The 12822-nt window shown below is 33.7% G+C and overlaps 1 pseudogene; it reads right to left on the bottom strand.

Annotated features, from left to right (window-relative positions):
- Window positions 1-5061: 5061 nt before the first annotated feature.
- LOC8289099 lies at window positions 5062-11523 on the bottom strand (annotated as a pseudogene).
- Between the last annotated feature and the right edge of the window lie 1299 nt (window positions 11524-12822).

A 12822-nucleotide genomic window follows, 5' to 3' on the forward strand; every position in this document is an offset into this window, starting at 1 on the left:
ATGAAAGAATAATGAAAATAAAACATGTACACCCTTTTCTCTCGAATTGGATGAACAGCTCCAAATCTGGATCTACACTTTGATTAATCTCCCAAACTGCCTCTTGAATTGCTCCACTACTGTTTTGCACTCGGAATCTTACGATTCCGGGATTCTTACTCACTGCAACTCTCTCTCGCACTCAATATTGTGCAGAAACCGAACCAGCCACTAGGGCTCAATGTCACTCTTTTCTCCCCCTCTCCTTTCTCTAAGAAAAATGAATTTTTCTTATATATTTAACTCAACACGGCCGGAGTCCATGCCGTGCTGAAACTGTGGATCTCACCAACTAGGGTTTCACCACGGCCGTGTTGCTCCCCGTGCTGGACACCACGGGCCGTGTTTCTCCCCGTGTTGGCCACCACGGGCCGTGCTGAAGGCCGTGGTGGCTACGGAAACCGTGCCCAAAGTGCCAATTTCAAGAATCAAAGCCAATGGTTGAGCACGGCCAGAGTCCAGGCCGTGCTCAATGTATGCATTGCGGGCTCTTGTCCGATCTTGATGAATTCTCCTCCGTTTCCGCACGTATTGATCTATAATTGCTTAAACAACGATGATGGTCCTATAAATGTTCCTGAAATGCAAAAGAACATAAAACACGGGTGATCTGGGAATAAAAACACAATAATTGCTAAGAACATACGCAATAATATGCAAGCAAATATGTGTAAAACTATGCTCATCACGTGTGGATGGCACGCATCAAGTTTCTGGCGCCGTTGTCGAAGACTTTTCTATTGCAATATTATTAGTAATTCAAAAGCTAGTGATTTAGTATTTTTATTTTTATTTGATTATTCTTGTTGCGTTTTTCTTTAAGTACATGAATCCGTGCATGACCCGAGCTAGTTTGATAGGAACTATTCGCTTACGAACCAAAGTTGGAAAGAACTTTGAGGAAGTAATAAAAGGAAGAAAGAGAACAAGCTTTAGCCATTACAAAATCAGAATTAAGAGGATACGGAGGAACCAAACCAAGGAGAGGAATAATTGAGAATGACAGCTCCACTATGGAGAGAACCATGCAAGAGTATGCATGCCCAACTCTTAATTGGGCTATATTGAGTATTGTAAGACCAAATGTTGCGGCAAATAATTCCGAGATCAAGCCCACCATTATTTAGATGGTGCAACACAATTGCATGTTTAATGGTATGCTAAATAGGAATCCAAACACTCATTTGGATGATTTTCTTAAGATCTATAATACCTTTAAGATTGATGGGGTATCAGATGACGCTATCAGATTGAGGCTATTCCCATTCTCATTGAGGGATAAGTCGAAGAAGTGGTTAAAGTTGTTTCCAGTTGGGACATTTACAACCTGGAATCAATTAGATGAGAAATTCTTAGGAAGATACTTTTCACCTTCTAAAGATGGCCAAGTTGAGGAATGACACAGCAAGGTTTCTTCAACAGTAGAATGAAACATTGGGAACGGCTTAAGAATTTGCAGAGAAGCTGTCCACATCATGCTTTACCCTTATAGCTGCAAATTCAGACATTCTATAATGGATTGAATGATGCAAGTAAGTAATCTATTAATGCTGCAGCAGGTGGATCATTGAATAATAAGACTCTAAAGCAAGCTATTGATCTTATTAAGGATATGGTAGTCACGAACTATTAGTGGCAAAATCTAAGAGAACAAGTACGAGTCAAATAAAGTGGGCTTCATGCAATAGACCCTATTGTAGTTGTAAACACACAGTTTATATGCCATGAGCAAGAAGATGGATGCTTTCACTATGTCTTCATTTGGAAGACAGGCACAAGTTATGACTTGTAATTAGTGTAGGGGCGGTCATCAAATTAAGATTGCCAAAATGGCAATACTTACGCTAAACTAGAGTGGGTTGATTATGTGGGAAATGCTCCTAGGTAGCAGAATAGCTCCTAGTTATAATCCAGGGTGGAGAAATCATCAGAATTTCTCTTGGGGAACTCAGAATCAGCAAAGACGTCCATCATTAGGATTTCAATAGCAAAATCAGCAACAGGCTCCTCCTAGGATAAGTAACCTAGAGGAAAAGATGGAGAAGTTCATATTGGCTTCTATAACTCGGTTTCAATCTATAGAAACCACTTTTAGGAACTGACAAGCTTTAATTTACAATTTAGGGAATTAAGTGGGGCAGATTGCAAAATTGTTGATTGAAAGTCCTCAAGAAAGTTTGCCAAGTAACACATAAGCTAACCCTAAGGAGCAGTTTAAATTTATTATAGTGAGAAGTGGTAAGGAATTGGGAACTAAGGTGAGAAAAGTAGAAGAGGGTTCAACTACAATTAAAGAGATAATTGAAAAAAGGAAGGGTGAAGAGGATGAAGTAGAAGAAAAAGTAGAAATATTACCAAAGCTTACCCCTTTTGTGAAGAAGTATAAACCAAGGGTGCCTTCTCCATCTCATCTTTAGAAAGACAAAATGAATACACAAAAAAGTTTGCATTAATTTCGCAAAGTAGAAAACTGAAATAATATTCTCACTAGCCTTAAGTATTCGGTTGCACGCAGTTTTTATAGTGCGCTCATTCTACTAGAAGAAGAAACTAGAACATAAATATGAAAAAATAAATAAAAAAAGATGAATAAACTAACATCATATCAACAACTGGAGAGGAGTTGTGTAACGCCTGCATTTTCTCATCATCCATGTTATGTGCATTTACATTTAATCATTGGGCATATGATGGTATATCAATGATATTTTTATTTTATGAGAACATATATATATTAATTATAAGTAGAGAATAAGAAGCATGATATTAGATTATTAATTTAGATAAGTTGATTAAGTACTTGGGTTATGTGTATTAAGCCTTAAGACTTAATTGAACCAATAGTTGAAGGTTGGGTAAATAGATTGGACTTAAAAGATACAATTAAAAGTTAGTACCTATATATGGTTAGTAAGAATTAATTTAGGGTGATAAAAATAGTTTAGTAGGTGGTGGCATTAAGAGAGGAATATTGGAAATTGGAACCATGAGTAAGCTCATTTTACCTCTTCATTTCTCTAAAATTCGTACATGGCCAAAAACACAAAATTTGGAATAAGAGAGAGGAGTGAAATACCTAGAAAAACTTAAGATTAAGATAGGATTTTGCCAACTATTGAAGGAGCCAAGCTAAAGCTAAAGGATTTAAGCATATTAGCAACCCAAAAGCTGAAATTGGTAAGTTGTTACTTGAGTGTTATTAATTTGTCATTAGGGTTCTTGATTACAAATTGGAAAAACTTCATTTGATGCTCTCATTGATTAATTAAAGGTCTGATTATCATGAATTAGTAGAGTATTGAATGATTGCATAAAGATTAAGCTTGATTTAAGTTTAAGTATGTTAAGATAGAAAACTGTCAAAATTCCAGCAACCTTGATGTTCTGTATTTTAGGCATAACATGGGTTATATAAGTCCAAATTAAGCTTAATTGGTGTCTATGGAAAGTTTAAAGAGTCCTCTATAACTTTGTAGTTTTGTGATTTTGCTATGTTTTCCGTTTTGGTTGCTTAAATTGAGCAAACAGATTGCTGCTCGGGTACAACTAGCTGTATGACCCTTGCTCAGTAATTTAAAAATAATTAAATCTATAGAAGTCGGAATTGAGTAATTCTTCTTGGAGATGAAACTAGACGCATAAATGGATATGTCTATTTAATATGAGAGTTTTGTATTAAGCCAATTTTTCCCAGCAATAAATATACCTTGGTACTAAATTCTGTCTAGAAAACAGAAATGTTGGAGATTAGTTTTATGCAATTTATTGATGTTAATTTGAGTTAAATTGGTATTTAACTAGATGGGAAATGTTTATAGGATATTAAAACAGTAATTGAGAGTCTTAGAGGAAGAGTTAGACCTATGAATTAGAGAAGGGATGATCTTGTAGTGCATTAGAACTCGCATTTACATGAATATTTGTAATATGCATGAAATGTGAATTGATGAATGTGTTGACAGGTACTCAAAGGCCTGGAAAGGAAGTTGTGGAGAAAGGAGGTTCTTATATGCTAAAGGAATAAGTATATTTTGAGTAAGTAAATAGTTAATATTTGCTATGTTCATATATTTAATCAAATGTTCCGCAAATGGTTGCGTTTGCTTAATATTGTTTTTGTTTGAATGACTGAGATGGAAATGATTGGTATTGAGTGGAACAATTGTTATTGCTGAAATATGATATAAGTGAAATGATTGAATTGTGATGTTAAGTGCATATGTGCATGTGAATGGTGGATTCCCCTGTGAAAAAAAAAGATATATATATAAAGCCTTGGGAGGCTAAAGCCTAGAGAGGCTATAAAAGTGTATAATGTGAGATGAGGCGGAGCAGCCTATGTGTGTGATATGTGAGGATGAGGCGGAGCAGCACATTAAAGGGGATCCACAAGCCGTGAGAACTAACCATAATTGTTGAATTGTATTTCTTCTATGATGGTTGTAATGAATTGAGTAGAATGGTATGACTTTATACCTAAACTATGAATATCATGGAAAGTTATGTGATTGGGTGGAAATTGTATTAAGTATATGTGATATAGATTATGTTGATTATTTATTTACTGAGCTGGAGGCTCACCCCTCTCCAAAATTTTTCTTTTCAGGTTTGTAAATAGTAGTGCATCCGTTGGTTGTATGCGAAGTCTAGCTTTTAGCAGTTCTGTCAAGTTGGGCCAGTTTTGTGAAGTCTCCTCCTAATGCATTTTTGTATGCAGTTATGTGATATATATGGAAGTATGCCTTATAAAGCATAAGAAGATGTTTGTAATACTTGTTAAATGATGTTTAAGTATAATCATATGTTTATATGTTAATAACCTTGTGTCTGGATTCTTAACAACCTACATATTGACCTATCTACCTGTAGTATATATTCTACGACGCTTGTATGCTTTCTGGCTAATGTTTATTGGTTAACATGTGATGGGGGTGTTACAAGTTGACTGGTCAACAACTCTCGTAGACCTAAATTTTATGAGCCAGCTTTGTAATTGTACATTTTCAAAATTTACGTAAGCATTTAGAGTTTGGGCTTCAGTAACTCTTCTAATCTGTTAGATATTGAACATGGAAGTTTCAAATATTTCCAGTCATCATCATCAATACCAGCAAAACAACGATCCACCATTTCTTTGCTAAACAGTTCCAGTTTTGAGGGCTCCCACTGTTTTGCATTACATTGTAAAATAAAGTAAATAATTTAGGACCCATGCATGAGATTTAGTTGGATAAACCATGCAATTATATACAACTAAAGTAATAGAATCCAGAAATATTAATTACTAAGAAGCAATAATTTAAGCAATAATACCTTTGGCTTTTTCATGATTAATCAATCGGCATTGCTCTTACATACGTGATTCGGGCATTAGTAAGCAATAGTTTAAACAAAATATCATATAAAACAATAATTGTACCTCATAAGCGTCGTTGCTAACAGTTGCTCGTATAATGTTACAACAAATAGTGTAATCACGAATCAAAGATTGCTTTAGAGTTTACATTCATCCTTCTCTAATCTAATAACATATATTTCATACTTGTTATCGTATTCAATGGTTTTTCAAGATATAATCTGATATAAGTGGGTTACAGAAATTAATTACCGATCTTAAAGTAATTTTCAGGCTTGTTGGACTAGCTGATTTCATGGATTTCATTACCATAATGATCCGATTCTCTGCTTTGTTTTTGGCCTCTTCTTCCTATTATAATCCATAAAAAAGAGTTTATATAAACAGCAATTCACAATGAATCGAGAAACACATTCATCGTATAAATAGAGGAAAGTCTCGGTAAACGATGTTGTGATTTAACGTATTTTTATTTTAGAATCTATAGTTTATTTTTTGTCACTTTGATACCCTGTAAACATCATCGTTAGCAAATAACGGTCAAATTGCACAATATCATTAACAAATGTTGACGTGGCAATTGAAGAATAGTAACTATTATGGATCACGTCAAAATCTCTTAATGGTGTTATGTAATTTGAACGCTATTTACTAACGATTATATTAATAAAGTACGAAAGTGATATAAGCAAACCACATATTCTAAAATAAAAATATGTTAAACCATTGGACAGTTTAGGGAAGCTTTCTTTCTAAATAGTGTAGAGGAGGCTTAAAGTGTTCTTACAAGTGCATGTAAGATTTCTTCAACTGTATCTTTTGAAAAACATCTATCGACCATCTCCAGTCTGATTAACAAGAAAAAAATAATTCCAAATTCACATTAAGAATAACATTAATAAATTTAATCAGAAGAAAAAAGTTAATAATAGATCACTTGTTATAAATGTTGTCTTCCTTGATTCTTGGTTGTTGTGAAAATTTGTTAATAACTTCATTAATTGATGTTTCCTCTGATGATATTAGTGCTTGAAGTGCATTTTTCAACAATGGCAAATCCTATACATTAGCAAAACAAATTATAGATACATGAAAATCTATAATAGAATAGTTTACTTCCTATTTCATAATTATCTTTTTTATCCACCATAAATTATTTTTTTTTACATATTGATATATATGTTAATTATTTATTTTTATCAATAATGAATCATCTAATTACTCCTTATATCACTCTTAATTTGATTCTTACCATACTATAAAATGGGTCATAATTTGATTTAATTATTTATTTTTATCAATAATGAATCATCTAATTACTCCTCATATCACTCTTAATTTGATTCTTACCATAATATAAAATAATTCATAATTTGATACCTAGCATAAATTATAAATTAATTTTAAACAAATCTATATTTGGTGTTGCTTACCATGTTTTATGTATCTAATTAATCAAGTTGAATTATTTTAGAGCTAATTAATTACCTTTGATTGAACAAAATGTGTAGCCAAGCCACAAGCAAGCATTTCTGCTCCATTCAGTCTTGCTCATGTAAGTCCTAAATATTCTCCTGTTTAGCAAAATACAAATAAAGTTAATAGGCTATTTAGATCACATAACAATTAATTTAACTGAAATGGAAGATCAATCAATTTCATTATTGTTTAAGGAAAAGGAAAGTGGTACCAAAATGTCCAGGGAGCCTAGAAAGAAAATGTGAAGCCCCAACATCTGAAAAATGTCCTATTATTGCTTCTGGCATGGAAAATACCTAAAATAATGAAGGATAAAAATTATTAGTAAATAATCTTTAATGAAGTTATATATTTTATATTAGACGATTGATTTTAAATAAAATATTAATACCCGGTAAGAGGGAAGAAAATAATTTTGATCTAATACTTTTTATAATAATTCTTGAGATTAAAATAAAATTAGATGACGATGTGCCTTTTTCCGTAAATCACTCAAGCTAATGATGCAACTTAGGTTTCTTATACTAACATAAATTAAAGTAAAGATGATGTTTCTAATACTTTTAACATAAAGATTTTCATAACAAATATTACTACTAAATTGATATGATGGTCAACCAATAATAATAAATGAAACTAATACATATATAAAAGTAAAGAAATCATTCATTAAACAAATAAATAATAAGGTTCATACAAAAATAAAAAGGCTGAACTAAACGCTTATGAAAACTAGCCTAATATATTTAACCCAATGATCATGGTATTAAATAGAAAGACATAAAAAAAGTAAAAGCTCCCTCTAGATCAAGAAGTTCTTCAAGTAGGAAGAAGATTGGTCCCCACTCTCTACCTCTTGAAAAACTCCTTAAATCTTAAAAAGAGTAATGAAAACTAAACTATAAAAAGAGTAACGACCAGGAAAGATTAGTTTTCCAGTTCACAACATCTGTATGTATCTCAATGTGCTTTATTTCATTTTCCTAGAGTGTTATTGTGCTATTTCTTTCCTTATCGAATCTGAAATCCCACCAATATTCTCATTTTGTTTGTTTCTTTTGTACCACTGTTTCTAATCTCTATCTAGTTTGATATTTTGCTTTTTATTTGGGAGCATAAACACGAGTGTTGATTGAAAGCGTGTGGAAGTAGCAGTCATAGGCACCGATCCAATGCTTAGACAAATGCAAAGAAAGAAGATTACTTGATCTAAGATTCATATAATTCTATTTCTTTTTGTGCGTCTCTTTCTAATCTCTGTCTAATATGATAGTTTGGTTTTATGTGGCGAACATAAACACGAGAATATTGAGTGAAAGCGCGTGAAAAAGAAAATTAGTTGATCGAGTATTGATGTCATTCTTCGAACGATCTCGAATGAATCTTTTGGAGGAAAGTGGGAACGACATGAATAGAGGCATGCCCAATTATTCTAATTCACAATATTCACCATTAGGGTCTCCATTATTCATTATTTCTCTATGCACGAGTACTCCTTATGACACTGGGATTAGCATAAGGAATTATAGGAACGTAATTAACAAAGCTTGAGCGATAGCAATGGGGCTTAGCTTGATGATCAAGCAGGATGAGACGTAAATCCACATGCATAAGGGAGAAATGATGTTCCTTTTAACTCATCCAAGCGAGAATTAGCGCATTTTGATGTTTGGAAGGGATATAATGAAGTAAATGGGGCCGAAGTGTTATTAGGTACACTGACGTGAATTTCCCCTTATTTTCATTAAGGAATCATGGGAACGCAATTGACAAGCTTAACCGGTGGCATTAGGGTTAACTTGATGATCAAGCAGCATAATACATAAATCGACATGCATAATAGAGAAATCATGTTAGTTTCGATTAATACATGTGGGAATGCACATGTTTTGATGACTAGGAGTCATATAATGAAGTAAATTGGATGAGAGTGTTATTAGATATGCCCATGCAAATTTTTTCTCTTTTTCATTAAGGAATCATGGGTATGTAATTAACAAGCTTCACTAGTGGCATTAGAGCGTGACTTGATGATCAAGCAGGACGAGATGCAAATCCATGTGCGTGGTGGAGAAATCATGTTGGTTTTGATTAATCCAAGCAGGAAATATTTGGCAGGCATAGAATGAAGTAAATTAGGCTGGAGTGTTATTAGGTATGCTAACGCGAATTTCCATAGGAACGCAACTGACAAGCTTGACCGGTGGAATTGGGGTGTGACTTGATGATCAAGCAGCATAAGATGCAAATCCAAATGCACAATGGAAAAATCATGTTGCTTTCGATTAATACTAGTGGGAATGTGCGTGTTTTGATGTTTAGGAGGCATATAATGAAGTAAATTGGGCCAAAGCGTTAATCGGTATGCCCACTCAAATTTTCTGTTATTTTCTTTAAGGAATCATGGGAATAAAATTGACAACCTTGACCGGTGGCATTAGGGCGTGACTTGATGATCAAGCAGCCCGAGATGCAAATCCACCCGCACAAGGGAGAAATCATATTACTTTCGATTCATACAAGTGGGAAAGCGTGCATTTTAATGCTTGGGAGGCATATAATGAAGCATATTAGGCAAGGGTATTATTTGGTACGCCCATACATATTTTCCCTTATTTTTGTTAAGGAGTCAAGGAAATGTAATTGACAAGCTTCATTACTGGCATTATAGCATGACTTGATGATCAAGCTGGATGAGACACATATCCACACGCGTGGTGCAGAAATTATGTTGCTTTCAATTAATCTAAGTGGGATTGTACACATTTTGATGTTTACGACGCATATAATGAAGTAATTTGGGCTAGAGTATTATTAGGTATGCCCACGTAAATTTTTCCTTATATTCATTAACCTAACTCATAAAATATGGGACTATGAGAATTGTTGGCCGGTCAACTCCTTTCCATAAGAAGAAGAAACTAGAAGCTAAATATTAATAAATGAATAAAAGAGATGAATAAATGAAAGTCAAATCAAGAACTAGAGAGGAGTTGACTAGTCAACAACTCTGGTAGTTCAAAATTTTAAGAGCCAGCGTAATGAAAACAAGAAAAAATTTGCATGGCCTTGCCTATTAACACTATGAACCAAATTACTTCATTAAATGCATCCCAAACATCAAAATGCTCGTATTCCCGATTGTAACTAAAGTGAAATCATGAACGAGAGAGGAGTTAACTTGTCAACAATTCTCGTAGGCATAAATTTTATGAGCCAGGTTAACAAAAATAAGGAGAAATTCGTGTAGGCCTACCTAATAACACTCTGACCCAAATTACTTCATTATATGCATCCCAAATATCAAATCACATTACCACTTGTATTATGATTCGATTAATTGAAAAAAATATGATTTCTCGCTTACACCTATGGATTTATGTCTCATCCTGCTTGATCATCAAACTAAACCGCAATGCTATTGGTCAAGCTTGTCAATTATGTTTCCATGATTCCTTACGCTAATCCTTATGTCATTAGGAGTCCTCGTGCATAGAGGAATAAGGATAATGGAGATTCTAATGGTATAAGTCCTGAATCATAATAATAAGGCGCGCCACGATTCTTGTCGTTCCCTCTTTTCTTAAAAGAATCATCCACGATCATTCAAAAAATGATATCAATACTCTATCAACTAATTTTCTTTCGTCAAATTTGTCCAAGCATGGAACCATTGCGTATGATTATCGCTTCTATGTGCTTTAACTCAACGCTCATGTTTATGCTATTCAAATAAAACCAAACCATCATACTCGATAAAGATTAAAAAGAGAGGCACAGAAACCCCACATGTAGAGACTACTTGTGTGTGGTCGCTAAAGTGGTAGCTATTTACAGACCCCACTAAGTGCTCGCTATTTAGAGATCACTTATTGGCCTCACAGCTTTGTCCCCTTTGCAGATTCGAGAACTTCTCAGGAGGTCACCCATTTTGAAATTTCCCCAAACCAAGCACGCTTAACTTTAGAGTTCCTATAACTCCACAGCCAAAGAACCAAATAGCAGCTCATGTGATTAGTTTTAACTCTTTATATATATGTTTTAACCATTCCCCGCCTCATTTTGATGTGCAATTCGATTTATTCATGTACTCACATACCTTAGAGTGCTGCCATCCTAAAAACCTGCTAAAAGCCGCTCCTTGTCCAAGCATCCTATCCTTGCCTCGACGTCTACTTTCGGCCTTATTAGACCACTTCTCTAGGCCAGGTTGTCACATGCCCACCAACTTCCATCTGGTTTGTCCTCGAACCACACATCTACTAAAGGGGTCCTGTTTTGATACCAATTGTAATCAAATCATGTGACAATTTTGTTCATTTTGGCCCTTACCAGCCTCATGGTTTTCTCTCCTTGGCGGATTCAGAAACTTCCCTAAAAGTCATCCATCTTGAAGTTTCTCCAAACCATCCATGTTTAACTTTGGAGTTCCTATAACTACATAACCAAACAACCAAAAAATACCTCATTTGATTAGTTCCAACTCTTCATATATATGCTATCAAACATTCCTCACTCCATTTTTACATGCAATTCGATTCATTCATTTATCCCCGTATCTTAGAATGTTGCTATCCTAGAAGGCTATCAAAAGCCGCTCTTTGTCCAAGCATCCTATCCTTACCCCGGCGTCCACTTTCCGTTGTCATCTGGCCACTTCTCTAGGCCAGGTTGTCACATGATTAATGATATTATTTAATTATTATTTTAATTTAAATATTTATTTATTTATATATTATTTTTAATTTTCATTATTTATATTTATTAATTTAATAATTATATATTATATTCTATATAAATAATTATAAAATTTAAAAAATATAAAAAATTAAATCAATAAACATAAATAAATATACTTAATGAGTAATAAAATTTATTAATAAAATAAACAATTTAATAAAAATAAATATAATATAATAAATATTATAATTAATCTAAATAATATAATCATAATTTAATCTAATTATTCTTATTAAATTATATTATTTACTATATTATTATTATTATATTATTATTATTTATAATATAATTCTAAAAATTAAAATACAGACCATATTATTGATCTCTTTGTGGTAGCTAAAAACTCAAGCTATTTATTGGAGCTTAGCTTAGCAACCACAGTCCATGTATTCTAACTCAGAGACTACAATAGTGGTCTCTCAGATGGTCGATATTTTCTCCATTATTAATTGGCGCCCATATTATAGACCACACTCTATGGTCTCTAGTTTGGAGACCACGTATGTGATCTCTAAACTGATCGCTATTGTCCCCGGCATTTGTTTGCAGGAAGTTAGCAACCACTTGGAGACCACATCTGGTTCTCTCTAGTAGTGTGGTTGCTATATGGTAGCAATGTGATCGTAAATTTAGAAGAAATTAATTTGGTCTCCAAGTGGAAGCAAAGTGGTCAATATGTAGTTGCTAAATAGCGAAAACTTTGGTGTGGTAGCTAAAAGTGGTCTCTAAATTGCTATTTTTTTATAGTACATTAACTCCTCCACTTGCCGTTGTAACTCTTTTCTCTTCTCGGGATTACTTTGATAAGGCTGTCTATTTGAAATATGCGAAATCGAAATAAAGTCAATTTGGTGCTCAATCCCTCTTAAAGATGGTAAACCTCGTGGAACCGCCTCGAAAAATAGATCTTTATATTCCTTTAAAAGAGAAACAAATAAACTAGGCAAAGAGTTGTCAAGGCTATTAATAGTAAAACATGCCTCATTTTACAAAGTACAATCATAGGCATGTTAGAAAAATAAGCTCTTTTAACATCGCTTTCTTTTGCATAAAAGCTCAGTTGTTTCCTTTTCCCCTTAATCTCTCCTTTTGCATGCACCTCTCCTCTCTTTTGCGCATCCACTTTTTGCTCTTCTTTTTCCACTCTTTGCTCACATCTCTCATTATTTTCCAAATAACTCTCCTTTTTCTGCGCATTCTTTTCATTT

Source organism: Ricinus communis, chromosome 4, assembly GCF_019578655.1.
Source record: "Ricinus communis isolate WT05 ecotype wild-type chromosome 4, ASM1957865v1, whole genome shotgun sequence".
Taxonomy (NCBI): domain Eukaryota; kingdom Viridiplantae; phylum Streptophyta; class Magnoliopsida; order Malpighiales; family Euphorbiaceae; genus Ricinus; species Ricinus communis.